The following is a 12,479-nucleotide window of genomic DNA, read 5'->3' on the forward strand; positions in this document are numbered from 1 at the left end:
AAATCCAATCTGTTTATGGAATGGCTAATATATGTTTTAAACCCGAGGGCGCATATGACGTCACACATAATGACGCGTAAAATGGCGAAAGTCAATATGCACATCGCAAGATTTGAATTTCATCGTTTTCAAACTCGAAAACTACAACAAAATATTTCATTTAAAACACATTAAAAGTAGTTTTAGGCATGAGAAGAATTAATTTTGCTGAAAAAAAGTTTAGAAATTTCCGCTGTGTCCTTTAATATTGATCCCCAATATAACATTTGTTTGTCCTTGAACCTCCTTAGTTTCATACGAAACTTCGTATCAATAGCTTTGCATACCATTTATTCAAAACAGCATTTTCCGTTAATCGTTTAAATCGCTTATGATACGTAACATATGCACGGGTGTGTGTAATCATCAATACATTCTTACGATTCAATTGATTTAGTTAATTGAAATACCCAACTCATGGAGATACAAATCTGGTAAAACAAGTAATTTAATACTTAAAACGTCTAACACAGTGCAGAGGATAAAGCGTGTCGTCCAGACAAGCTATTTCTTCTTAAAAGGGCACGCCTCAACTTATTCCGGAGAACTTGGTGGACAGGTAAGGTGGTGCATTTACAGTTGAGAATTTCTTTCAACAAATCTTTATTTTTGTATACATTCAATGTCTGTATACTAGCAAACATAGTAGAAGGGATGTAAGCACAGCAATGTTTTTCGGTGCTGATTCTGATCCAAACATATTGTTTTACTTGATTGCTACATGTATAACATTCACCATAGTATTTGAAATAGTATTATCTTATTTGACTCTCATATATTATAAACTAACATAATCGATTAAATGTATTCGGCGCGCCCGGGTATCATTCATGGTCATTATTTTCCTATACAATTTAAACACTCAAAGGAGGTTAATTGTCTTAGCTTTTGTAGATTGATCGCCTGTTTTTACGGAAATACCTTACGCAAATATCGAGCCCAATCAAACATACGATGAGTGTTTCAGCACTAAGGCTTTTTCTAAAGTCAACTAAGTAATGATATTTTGTATCTTTTAGCTATCGATATATATTTTGCCCTAAAGTTTTTATATTCTTATGAGAAATCACAGTTATAGGTGCGTGGATACACCATGCAGTGGTTTCTCCTTTCATAACAAATGATTATTTGCTGAATATTGTGATACATATATAATTCATACTCAAATTGTTAACCAAATTCTCTCGTCAGTATAATTACCTTATCTCTCGCCTAGGCGCACATGAAATTTGACAATAGCCCCCAACTTCGCTTCTTCAAAACAAATTCTTAAAACCTTACATCAAATTGAATTAGTGTATATACTCGACCCTATCTGGTACTTATACATGTACATGTATATATGCATTTATTTTTCTTTTTATTATATATGAAATATTATCGAGAAACGTTATTTTCGTACTAATAACAATCTCTAACTATCGGTGATCATCTATCTTCTTGTATGTAAAATCGCTGAAATGTTAATTATGCATAACATAGGCATTTTCAGATTATCTTCCATGTATATTTAAAATAATTAAATCAGCTAAAAGTGTGTAAATCGCAGATGCGGAAACGTTCTAGGAGGTGGGGGTGGGGGTACATGTCCTAAGTGCTTGTGTACATCCCTATTTTGACCCCACCACGTGCAGCTTCTGGTGAAATATCGAGCCCGAGTAAGGGGTCAATTTTCTTTAGAAAAATTGTGACGGGTGGATGCGCCGAATACAACTAGCCATATATTTGTTGCAGTAGCGACCACGTTAACTCAATGGTAGAACGTTCCCTTCGTAACCGCGTGAATTCGAGCCTCGCTCGAGCCATGCCTGCCTCAATTAAGCCCAAGACATTAACATAAGCAACGATTACTCCTTTGCCAAACGCTCGCCATTCTCCAGTTTTTCGAATCTGGCTTTCAAACCGGAGTCCCCGTGTCCTGATAAGCGTTGTTAATTGATTGATTGGTGTTTTACGCCGTTTTTGCAATATTGTAGCCATTTTACGACAGGCGTTGTTACGATAATCAATGACTTATTTTTATAAATGCACAGTCATATATTACAGAAAGGAAGTTGGAAAATACAAAATACTACACAAACAACATGTACAGGAATATTTTATTCTACAGAACTATCATGCTATGTACAAAGTGGAGAACACATGAACCATCACTGCTAAGCGCTAAGCATATATTTAAATTTGTAACACTGGTGATGCATTTCATTATGCGCGAACATATTTCGACAAGATGTAAAATAGACAATCAATCAATTCATTTTCGATGTACCACTCTAGTATAAAACTATTGTTCTATAAAACCTTCATATTCTGATTTCTAATATTACTAAGATGACGGATATGATAAAACAAGTTTTCTAAACTTTATATCAGAGAAAAAAATAGATATAGTAAAACATATGTACAAGATAAATTCATAAACGCATGTGTCATTTCTCCCTATCTGAATTTAAAACATCTGTATATCTTCAGTTCTTGAGAGCCATTATTTAACTTAAAATGTCTGATTGGGGTTTTTAAAAGACAGATAGATTGCATTCTAATACACAGGAGTATCATGGGATTTAATCAAAGGTTATCGTAAACGTTTTTGTTAGACGAAAAGTCAACATATATAATATATGGCGGTCCCCGCATCGGCATTGTCATTCAGTAATTTGATGAGAAAATCACACTCTGCGAAAAATAAAGATTTTGATAACATTTATATTTCCCATTCTTTGTCTTGCTAAGAGACACTAATTAGAATAGTTCCAACGTTTTAAATGTTTGTGTATCAATAACAACCGCAAATAAAATATTAACGCTCTAACGCTGTGTAAACTAATTTAAAAAAAAACAAACAACAACACAATTACATTATTCATTTGTACCAATTCCATTTTTTTTTCATTTTTTTCAATTTATTTATTCATTTGTATATCAGTGTAAAATCTTTGTAATCAAAATTTATTTTACAAAATGCGTTATATAAAAGAATTTTGTGTTCAACATATATTTGGAAATACTTAATTTTGGAATAAAAACATGCCTCTCGATTTTGTTGCAAGTAGGATTATATTACGTTATAAAATGAAATACTGCGTGTGTGTTCCATGAGCGAGGTGTTTATATATTTTGTACCTTGTCATAATAAAAAGATCGTCTTAAGTATTGTTGCAAACACGTCTCTATAATAAAATATTTATGTACGCAATTATATAATCAGCGTTTTCCGTTCGCTTCGTGATCTCAAAATCATGTTCTACGGCCCTCCGTATTTAGAGTGCTCTCGAAAATGACTTTAAAATCAGTGACGTCTCAATATAAGTGAATAATCCGAGACTGGACGTAAATAAAATTGAAAACGGTACAGGCACGGGCCCAGGAAACCTCAATTGTTAGATTTTATAAGAGAGACACTATTTTAAAAATATGCATTTCACTTTAATTTATTCCAGTAATTCTTTTGAATTTTCAATTATTTAGTAGAAATATACTGTTTATAAAATCTGGATAATGAATAGAGAATTTGAACCTGCTGTCCATAGATTAACTACAAGACAAAAAGAAATGCAGGTATTGACAGACACGTACAATACATATTCTGTATAAGTTAAGGACTTTTAATTTATGAATTGATGAATTTCAGAGTTTAGCTTTATTTTGCAATAGGACACGACGAGAAGACTACTGGAGGTAAATTGTGGGGGAAAAAAGAATTAAAAGGTTGGTGCGCATTGTCAACATTTAGATGTAAATATTTTTTTTTTAATTTCAATTCCTAACAAAATATGAAAGATGTATATGCATTAAAACAAAAAGAGAAAAAAATATATTTCAGGGGATGTATGTAATATTAAAATATATTTTGTTTGTACTATTAATAATATTTTCTTCTACAGAGAATAGGGTAGTGTTAGATATAGATTAGGCGAGTTCATTTTTGACACCATACCTTAAAACAATGTTTTTATATTCATATGAAGCATAATTTATTCAAACTCTTCTACGCGAGAAGAAAAAATATCTGGCTGTGATCTTCAATTCGACTTTTAGATATATCGATGACGTTTTGTCCATTAACAATGATAGCTTCCATTCATATGTCGATTTGATATATCCCTGTGAGCTCGAAATAAAGGACACCACAGAGTCGTCCATTTCTGCTTCATACTTAGATATTTTATTGAAAGTAGACATTAACGACAAACTGACAACTCAACTGTATGACAAACGGGATGATTTCAGCTTCTCCATCGTCAACTTCCCATATTTGTGTAGCAATATTCCATTATCACCTGCATATGGTGTTTATATATCACAACTGATTCGATATACAAGAGCTTGTTCTGGGTATAGTCAGTTTTTAAATCGAGGTAAGCTACTAACAAACAAGTTGATGGTACAGGTATTTCAACAGTCTCGATTGAAGTCAGCATTTCGCAAATTCTATGGTCGTTATAACGATCTAGTTTGTCAATACAACCTCGCATTGGGTCAAATGCTGTCTGACGTGTTTCATACCGATTGTTAAGCCGTTCTTGGCACACTGATTTTGACTGCGGATAACTCCGTTTACCTGATCAGGATATAGGGCTCACGGCGGGTGTGACCGGTCAACAGGGGATGCTTACTCCTCCTGGACACCTGATCCCACCTCTGGTGTGTCTGTTTGCCGAACTATCTATTGTGTATTGCTTGTAGGAGTTATGAGATTGATCACTGTTCGTTATCTTCACCTTGCATGTAGGCAATCTGCGGTGTCAATTGTCTCCTGTATCATTGAATAACCTGACCTACCATAACTACAAAGTTACTGTGCGATCTATTGTGGCCGTTAAGTAGTGATTCAATCAAGGTTATCCCACAATGTATCACTCAAAACGTACACGCACTCCACTCCAAATGCACTCTGGGGTTTCCGTTTTAGGAATATAAATGCTTTCAAATAGAATTTACAAATATAAAATTTGATGTATTTGTTTTCTTGTTTGGTTCGATTAAAGAAAATTGATTATTTTTTTGTGCGGAATGATTCTATTGGACTGTCGGGTTCAGGATTGTGTTGTGATGGAAATGCAGTAAAAGTAGGATGTCTGAATAAATAGAGGCATTCGACGAGCCTCGATCGCTGATTTTGTGAGGGGAATGCTTCTTTGATATTTAAACCTCATAAATCACAAAACAAAGAATCTATCAAAGAAAATACATATCAAATTTGTTAATAGCGCGAATATGTTTATCTTTGAGCAATGTCTGGTGCGTTGATATTTCTCAATTTACCGCATTCCTGCAGTCGGCCTTCAAATTGTTGATAGTAGTATTTCTCAGTAATTTATAAGTAATCAACATACAGGCATGATTGATATATCGGTGTTTTATTTTGTGTCCCATTTGAACAATTCTTAACCCCCCCCCCTCCCCCACCACTTATTTTGTCGATTTCATTACTGGTAAAAACTACACACGTCAACAATATGAACAACAAGGCATTAAATCAATTCGACACTGGTAAACATGGTACCAATACATCGGATCACAGTTCAAGGTCAGACAACACATTTCCGTGAATTAATGGGGGCGCCAGTAGGGGACATATCTTGCTTATATAATACTTTCAGAATGCCTCTTATTTCTAAAATCTCATTCCATTATCACCTACGCATGATGTTTTATCTATGAACTGATTTAATACACAATGACTAATTCTTCGTATGATCAGTTTTTATACGCCCGACATTAGACAGGACGTATTATGTTATGTCCGTGCGTCTGTCTGTCCGTCCGTCCCCAAGAAATGTACTTTGAAATTTGGTCACATTTTCTCCCTCAAAAAGTGTAAGACCTAGCTTGCATTTAAGTTGGATTGGTCCGTCCTTGACCTATTTTAGGCTATCAGTAAGATCAACAGTTTACCGAAATACGGAAATTATCCTGCAATTTACATGCAAGCTTCCGCTCAAATGAACAAGTTCGGTTGGCATTTCAGATGGACTGTTCCATCTTTGACCTACTTTTGGGCTAAAAGAAAAGGTCAAAGACTTTCCCGGGCTTTTTGCATTATGAATACATATATTGTGCTGATATTAATCACAGGCTTCATCTCTAAAGAATACAAGTTCAGTTTGTATTTCAGCTATTTTTGTACATCTTTAACATACGTTTGGGCTAAAATAGACCAACCAGTTTTCCGGACGGTTTTTATTACAGATAAAGATATTGTCCTTCTATTTAGTCAATTACTTTCTCTAGGAGGAAAACAAATTCAGTTTTCATTTTAGCTGGATTTGAACATCATTGACCTACCTTTCTGGGCTAGAAATATGTCAAACAGTTTTTCAGGCCTTTTTCATGACGGAAACAGATATTTCCCTGATATTTAGTCAAAGGCTTCCTCTCGGATGGATACAATGCCTTAGGATTTCAGCTGGATTAGTGTGCTATGAACTACTTTAGGGGTAGAAATCGATCAAAGTTTTCCTTTTTTTCAGTATGGTCACAGGTATTGCTCTGAAATTTTATCAAAATCTCCCTCTCATACAAACAAATAATCAGTTCATAATTCAAACATTCAAACTTCATTGGAGCGCTATGACCTACGTTAGGGCGAAAAGTAGATCAAATGGTTTCTTGGACATTTTATCATGATATATAGATATACACCGACGTTTGGTCACAACCTCCCTATTAGAGAAATACATAATCAGTTCACGTGTCAGATGGATTGGCATACTATGAACCATTTAAGGATGTTTTAATCCGAATGTGTGCTGTATCAATTCAGAGTGAATAACATACTTCCAGGTTGAATTTCACTTTATAACGGGTGTATATTGTGCCATTTGCAGTACTCCCGCTAAATCGTGGCGGGCTACTGGCAAACAAGATTATCTTTTAAAAGATTAGGACTCTAACCCAATATTTCCCTGCGTATCGTCATGAAAAAAAGTTACGTTTGCTCGCGTTTACGGCGCATACATTGTGTATAGCGTGCTTTTGAGTTATTTTAGTCGAGACTATATCGATGGATCGGACAAACGTGCACTGTGTTTATTCTGCTGGTTTATCTGCGAATGAAGTTAAAATATGAAGATTGGCTGTATTAATTATTACTAATTTAGTATTTTCGATAATGCAAGTATTAGCTTCATCAATGATATGCTCATGTAAAACAAATAAAAGCATTTTAGGCTACTTGCGAAAATACCGCTGCCTGGAACACATGCTTTACTTAGTCCGTAAAGTAAGAACCAGGTACATGTACCTACCTGTAAATTCCTATTTTAGCACATTTTTATTACTCGTGTAAAATTTTGAAGCATCAGAGATTTCAAACTCAAATAACAAACACGACTTCTGTTCTATACAACTCTTAGAATACCACACTATGACACCCAAACATGCATTATCTGCACAAGTACTAACGTAAATGATATCGGCCGAAAAAGCTAACAACAAGTTAATGTTACAGTGGTATTAAATGTATCGTTTAAAGTCATAATTTCACAAATTGCATGATCGGTATAACAATGCAGTTTACCAAATCAACCTATCATTGGGTCGAATTCTGTCTGGTGTGTTTCATACCGAATGTTAGGCCATTTTAGACACTTATTTTGACTACGGATTGCTCCTTTTACCTGATCAAGATATAGTGCTCACACCAGATGGGACCGGTTGGTAGCGCATGCTTACTATTACAAGGGTCCTGATCCCACCTTTGGCATATCCAGGGGTTCGTGTTTACTCAAAATTTAAAATTTGTAATTTTCATAGAAGTTATGTCAATTATTACTGTTCGTTACCTTACTTTTTATTGATAATATGTTTTACATATGGGTATAGAGCCATGCACAGTTGTATCAAATGTTATATACTTGATAAAAGAAGATGTACTGCACTGCATGGAAGTGTAAGATAAATATTTATCACGCTCAATGCCACAATCGTACATTTCTGACTTAAGGATCTTTTCTCCTGATCGATTTTTTTCAGAAGTATCAGACTTTTCTTGATAAACCATTTTAACTGATATATCTTTATCCGAAAGACATTTAAAACATAATAAAGAATATGTTAGTGTGGACTTTAAAGAATTACAGCCCCTCAAAGTTGCCCCTTTGCTGAAACTTAATTTTTCATGAAAATCACCAATTTTCGCAAGAAACACACTATAAAACAAATATTAAGGACAAAATAATCTTGACTTTCTTTTATTTTATGAAAATTAAGCATAATTGATTATTTTAATAACTTTTACATAAAATATATCACTAATTTTACAAAAAGTCAAGTATTAATTAACATAATTGGATAAAATATCGCACAAATTTGAAAACCTATTTCATCAAAAAATTACTAATGTAGATTTGAATAATATTTTTGCTTAATTTAAATGAAAATGTGGGATAGTGTACATTGGAACAGAGATGTGAACCATTTTGTGCCCCCCCCCCCCTTTTAACACAGACATACATTCTAAACAATAATAATATACGATTTGTTATAAAATGTGTATTTTTCAATTCATATTTACAAATTCTATATATTCATTTCATTATGTGATAAATAATCAGAAAACATCAATAATCTATGCATATGCACATACTAATCCATTTATAACTAAAGAATGTGTAAAACATATGAACCCGTAACAGCATTTTCTAATTTCCATGCACTGTGACTTTGATCTTTGACCTTCTGACCCCCAAATTGATAGGCGTCTTCCCTTCTTTGTATGTGCCTATATGTTCAAGTTTGGTTTGAATAGAATGCAAAGCACTTGAGTTATTATCAAAAACAGGATATGATATACACATGGGCAAGCAAACTGGTACACACAACACAAAATAGACAGACTTGTAGCTTATTGGATTTATTGGCGGTAATGATCACGGCTGCTCATAACTAGTGCAAGGAGAAAATCCATAACCTGAAGTGAACCCTGGGACCAGATATACACCCGGGAAATATAAGATAATGCTTATTTATATTTGTAATATCAATTAAATGAATGAAAAATGCAGGTGAGCTCTACTGGCAAGCTGAATCCCCGCCACTAGACTATGCAGCCACTACATAGGCTGCGCCACCAGTAGAGCCGACCCTACCCAAACAGTGGTAGTCATAAACAAAAAGATGAACCCTCATAATAGGTTGGAACTATCATCTCAAAACACACACAAATAATAATTGTAAAACTGTAGAATCGTCTAAAAGCTCATCTTTCTGTGATCACTCCAAGTAAACCAACAATAAGGAACTACAGTGCAATTGCCTCATGTGGATGACCCTAGGTAAAACATGATCAGTGAACACCAAAACAACAGCAAGTATTAGCTGATTACATGCACCGTGTAAATACAACGAGCCAGCAACGATTTGTTTAAATAGGTATTCCTAATAAAGGTGGTCACGTCATCATTCAGTGAACACTACAAATAAGGTTTTAAAGCGCAATATGCTACAAAGGAAGCCAACAACAATTTTGCTTAATTGGACATCCCTAAACAAAACATAATCAGATAGTAATCAGTTAACACTGAAAAAAAAAAAAACTTGATATTTGGTCACAATATGAGAGTTCTAGCTGTTACTGTTCAAAAGTTATTGGCAAGGTTAAAGACTGTTTTCTCTCTTAAAGTAGGTCAAACTCCAAAGTCGAGGTCACAGGGTAAAACATGTTGGTACCCACGGAAAGGTCTTGTCATAAGAAATACGCATGTGAAATAGCAACGCTCTAGCACTTACTGTTCAAAAGTTATTAGGAAAGTTAAAGTTTCAGACATAATGACAAAAACAATACCCCCACCCCGATCTTTGATCTCGGGGGCATACAAAGGGAGCCAGCAACAAAGTTGCTTAAATGGGCGTCCCTTAACAAAATATGATCACGTCGTCAATCAGTGAACACTTAAATAACAATTCAGTATATATACAAAAAGGGGACCATAAATAGGCATCCCTTAACAAAATGTGATCACGTCATCAGTGAACATTAAAATAACAATTTAATATACAATATATATATATATATATATATATATATATATATATATATATACAATGAATATACAAAAAGGGAGCCAGCAACAATTTTACTTATATAGGTGTCCCTTAACAAAATGTGATCACGTCGTCAATCAGTGAACACTGAGATAACAATTCAATATATATACAAAAGGGGTCCAGAAATGGGCATCCCTTAACAAAATGTGATCACGTCATCGATTGATTGATTGAATTATGTTTTCCGCCACACTCAACAAGTTTTCAGTTATATGGTGGCGCCCAGTTTTTATTGGTGGAAGAGAGAACCCAGATACAATGTACTGGGAAGAGACCACCGACCTTCCGAAAGTAAACTGGGAAACTTTCTCACTTACCGGCGCAAGAAGGATTCGAACCCGCGCCGACAGAGGTGAGAGGCCTTGTGATTTTGGGCGCAATGATCTAACCACTCGGCCACGGAGATCCCTCACGTCATCAATCAGTAAACACTGAAATAGCAATTCAATATATATACAACAGGAGGCCCAAGGGCCTAGAATCGCTCTTCTGATACATTGTACAACCCCACCATTTCTATTCTTGACCTTTTAGTATTCTAAAACTTTAGTTAAATCCTAAGAATTCAAAAAAAGTAGGTCAATGTCACCTACTTTTTGGTTTACACATTTTGAGAACCCAAGAAATATCAACAAAGTTTGATGATTTTAAGCCAATTAGTATCTGAATATTGAAATATAGCTGTCAAATTCCAATCGTAGGTCATGGTGACCTACTTTTTGGTCAGCGAACTCAGAACATGCAAGACCGATCAACTGACATAGTTTGATGACTGTAGGTCAAATAGTATCTGAAATATATAAATATAGCCGTCCAATTCCAAAAGTAGGTCAAGGTGACCTACTTTTTCGTCAACACCCTTCAAACATGCAAGACCCAACAACTGACAAAGATTGATGACTGTAGGTCAAATAGTATCTGAAATATATAAATATAGCCGTCCAATTCCAAAAGTAGGTCAAGTTGACCTACATTTTGGTCGAAACCCTTCGAACATGCAAGACCCAACAACTGACAAAGTTTGATGACTGTAGGTCAAATAGTATCTGAAATATATAAATATAGCCATCAAATTCCAAAAGTAGGTCAAGGCGACCTACTTTTTGGTTGACACACTCCGTAGACTCAAGATGCATTAACTGTCAAAGTTTGATGATTGTAGGTCAATTAGTGACTGGAAATATATAAATATAACTGTCAAATGCCAAAAGTAGGTCACAGTGACCTACTTTTTGGTCGATGCACTCCGAAGACTCAAGATGCATCAACTGACAAAGTTTGATGATTGTAGGTCAAATAGTGTCTGAAATATATTAATTTAGCTGTCAAATACCAAAAGTAGGTCACGGCGACCTACTTTTTGGTCGACACAAACCGAAGACTGAAGACGCATCAACTGACAAAGTTTGATGATCCTAGGTTCTACAGTGCCCAAAATATGCATCTGAAATTGAAAATGTGAAATTTGAATATCTGCAAAATTCAAAAAGTAGGTCACTGTGACCTACTTTTTGATAAATATGTTTCAAGGCCTCAAGATGCATCAACTGACAAGATTTGTTGATTCTAAACCTCTCGGTATTTGAAATAACAACTTAAAATATATCTATAAATGATAAGCCAAAAATTCAGAAAGTAGGTCACGGTGACCTATTTTTCAGTTGTCGCATTTCAAGGTCCCATGATCCACCAACTGACAAGTTTTGATGATCATAGGCTTCAAAGTGTCCAAGATATGCATCAAAATTAATTTTAAAATAAATACGTGCAAAATTCAAAAAGTAGGTCACCGTGACCTACTTTTGAGACAACTTGACACAATGTCCTAAGATGCATCAACTGTCAAAATTTGATGATCCTAGTCTTTATAATGACTAAAATATCAAAGATTTAAGGAAATATAAATTTAGGTCAACTTTGAAGTGACCTTGAGACCACGCCCTTTGCCCCAGGGTAATGCCTTGAACAATTTTTAATCTACAACATATCCTCATCCTTATGTGTAAGTTTGGTGATAATCTGCCCAGTGGTTCTTGGGAAGGAGATTTTTTAGCAACCACTACTTTTGTTTGTATTTTCCTGATTATCTCCCCTTGTTAAAGGGTCACATCCCTCTATTTAGTATGTATGAAAGCCCTTGGGCCAATTATACCCTGTAACAAATTTGAAAAAAAATTGGCCAAGGGGTTCTTGAGCTATAGCCCTTTTTCCAAAAACTTTACGCACACCGCACAAATGGCCATAGCATTAGCTCTTTGAGCCTTCGGCTCAGAAGAGCTAAAAAGGGGCCCAGAAATGGGCATTCCTTAACATGTGATCACGTCATCAATCAGTGAACACTAAATAACAAGAGATGTTTGTAAAACACATATGCCCCCCATGGTGCAAAA

General features: G+C 34.9%; 1 protein-coding gene across 3 annotated transcripts in view; it reads left to right on the plus strand.

Annotated features, from left to right (window-relative positions):
* The first annotated feature begins 463 nt into the window (after positions 1–463).
* LOC130049161 (transient receptor potential cation channel subfamily M member-like 2) overlaps positions 464–12,479 on the plus strand; it is an 81,425-nt gene continuing 69,409 nt past the window's right edge. For 2 of the 3 annotated variants that reach the window (XM_056146386.1, XM_056146384.1), the window contains exons 1-2: positions 550–598; positions 3,694–3,747. The gene's annotated coding sequence lies outside the window, so the exon portion shown is untranslated. Of the gene's footprint in view, positions 599–3,693; positions 3,748–12,479 lie in introns of all 3 variants that reach the window. The other variant, XM_056146385.1, reaches the window with a different exon arrangement.

This window comes from Ostrea edulis, chromosome 8 (assembly GCF_947568905.1).
Source record: "Ostrea edulis chromosome 8, xbOstEdul1.1, whole genome shotgun sequence".
NCBI classification, from domain to species: domain Eukaryota; kingdom Metazoa; phylum Mollusca; class Bivalvia; order Ostreida; family Ostreidae; genus Ostrea; species Ostrea edulis.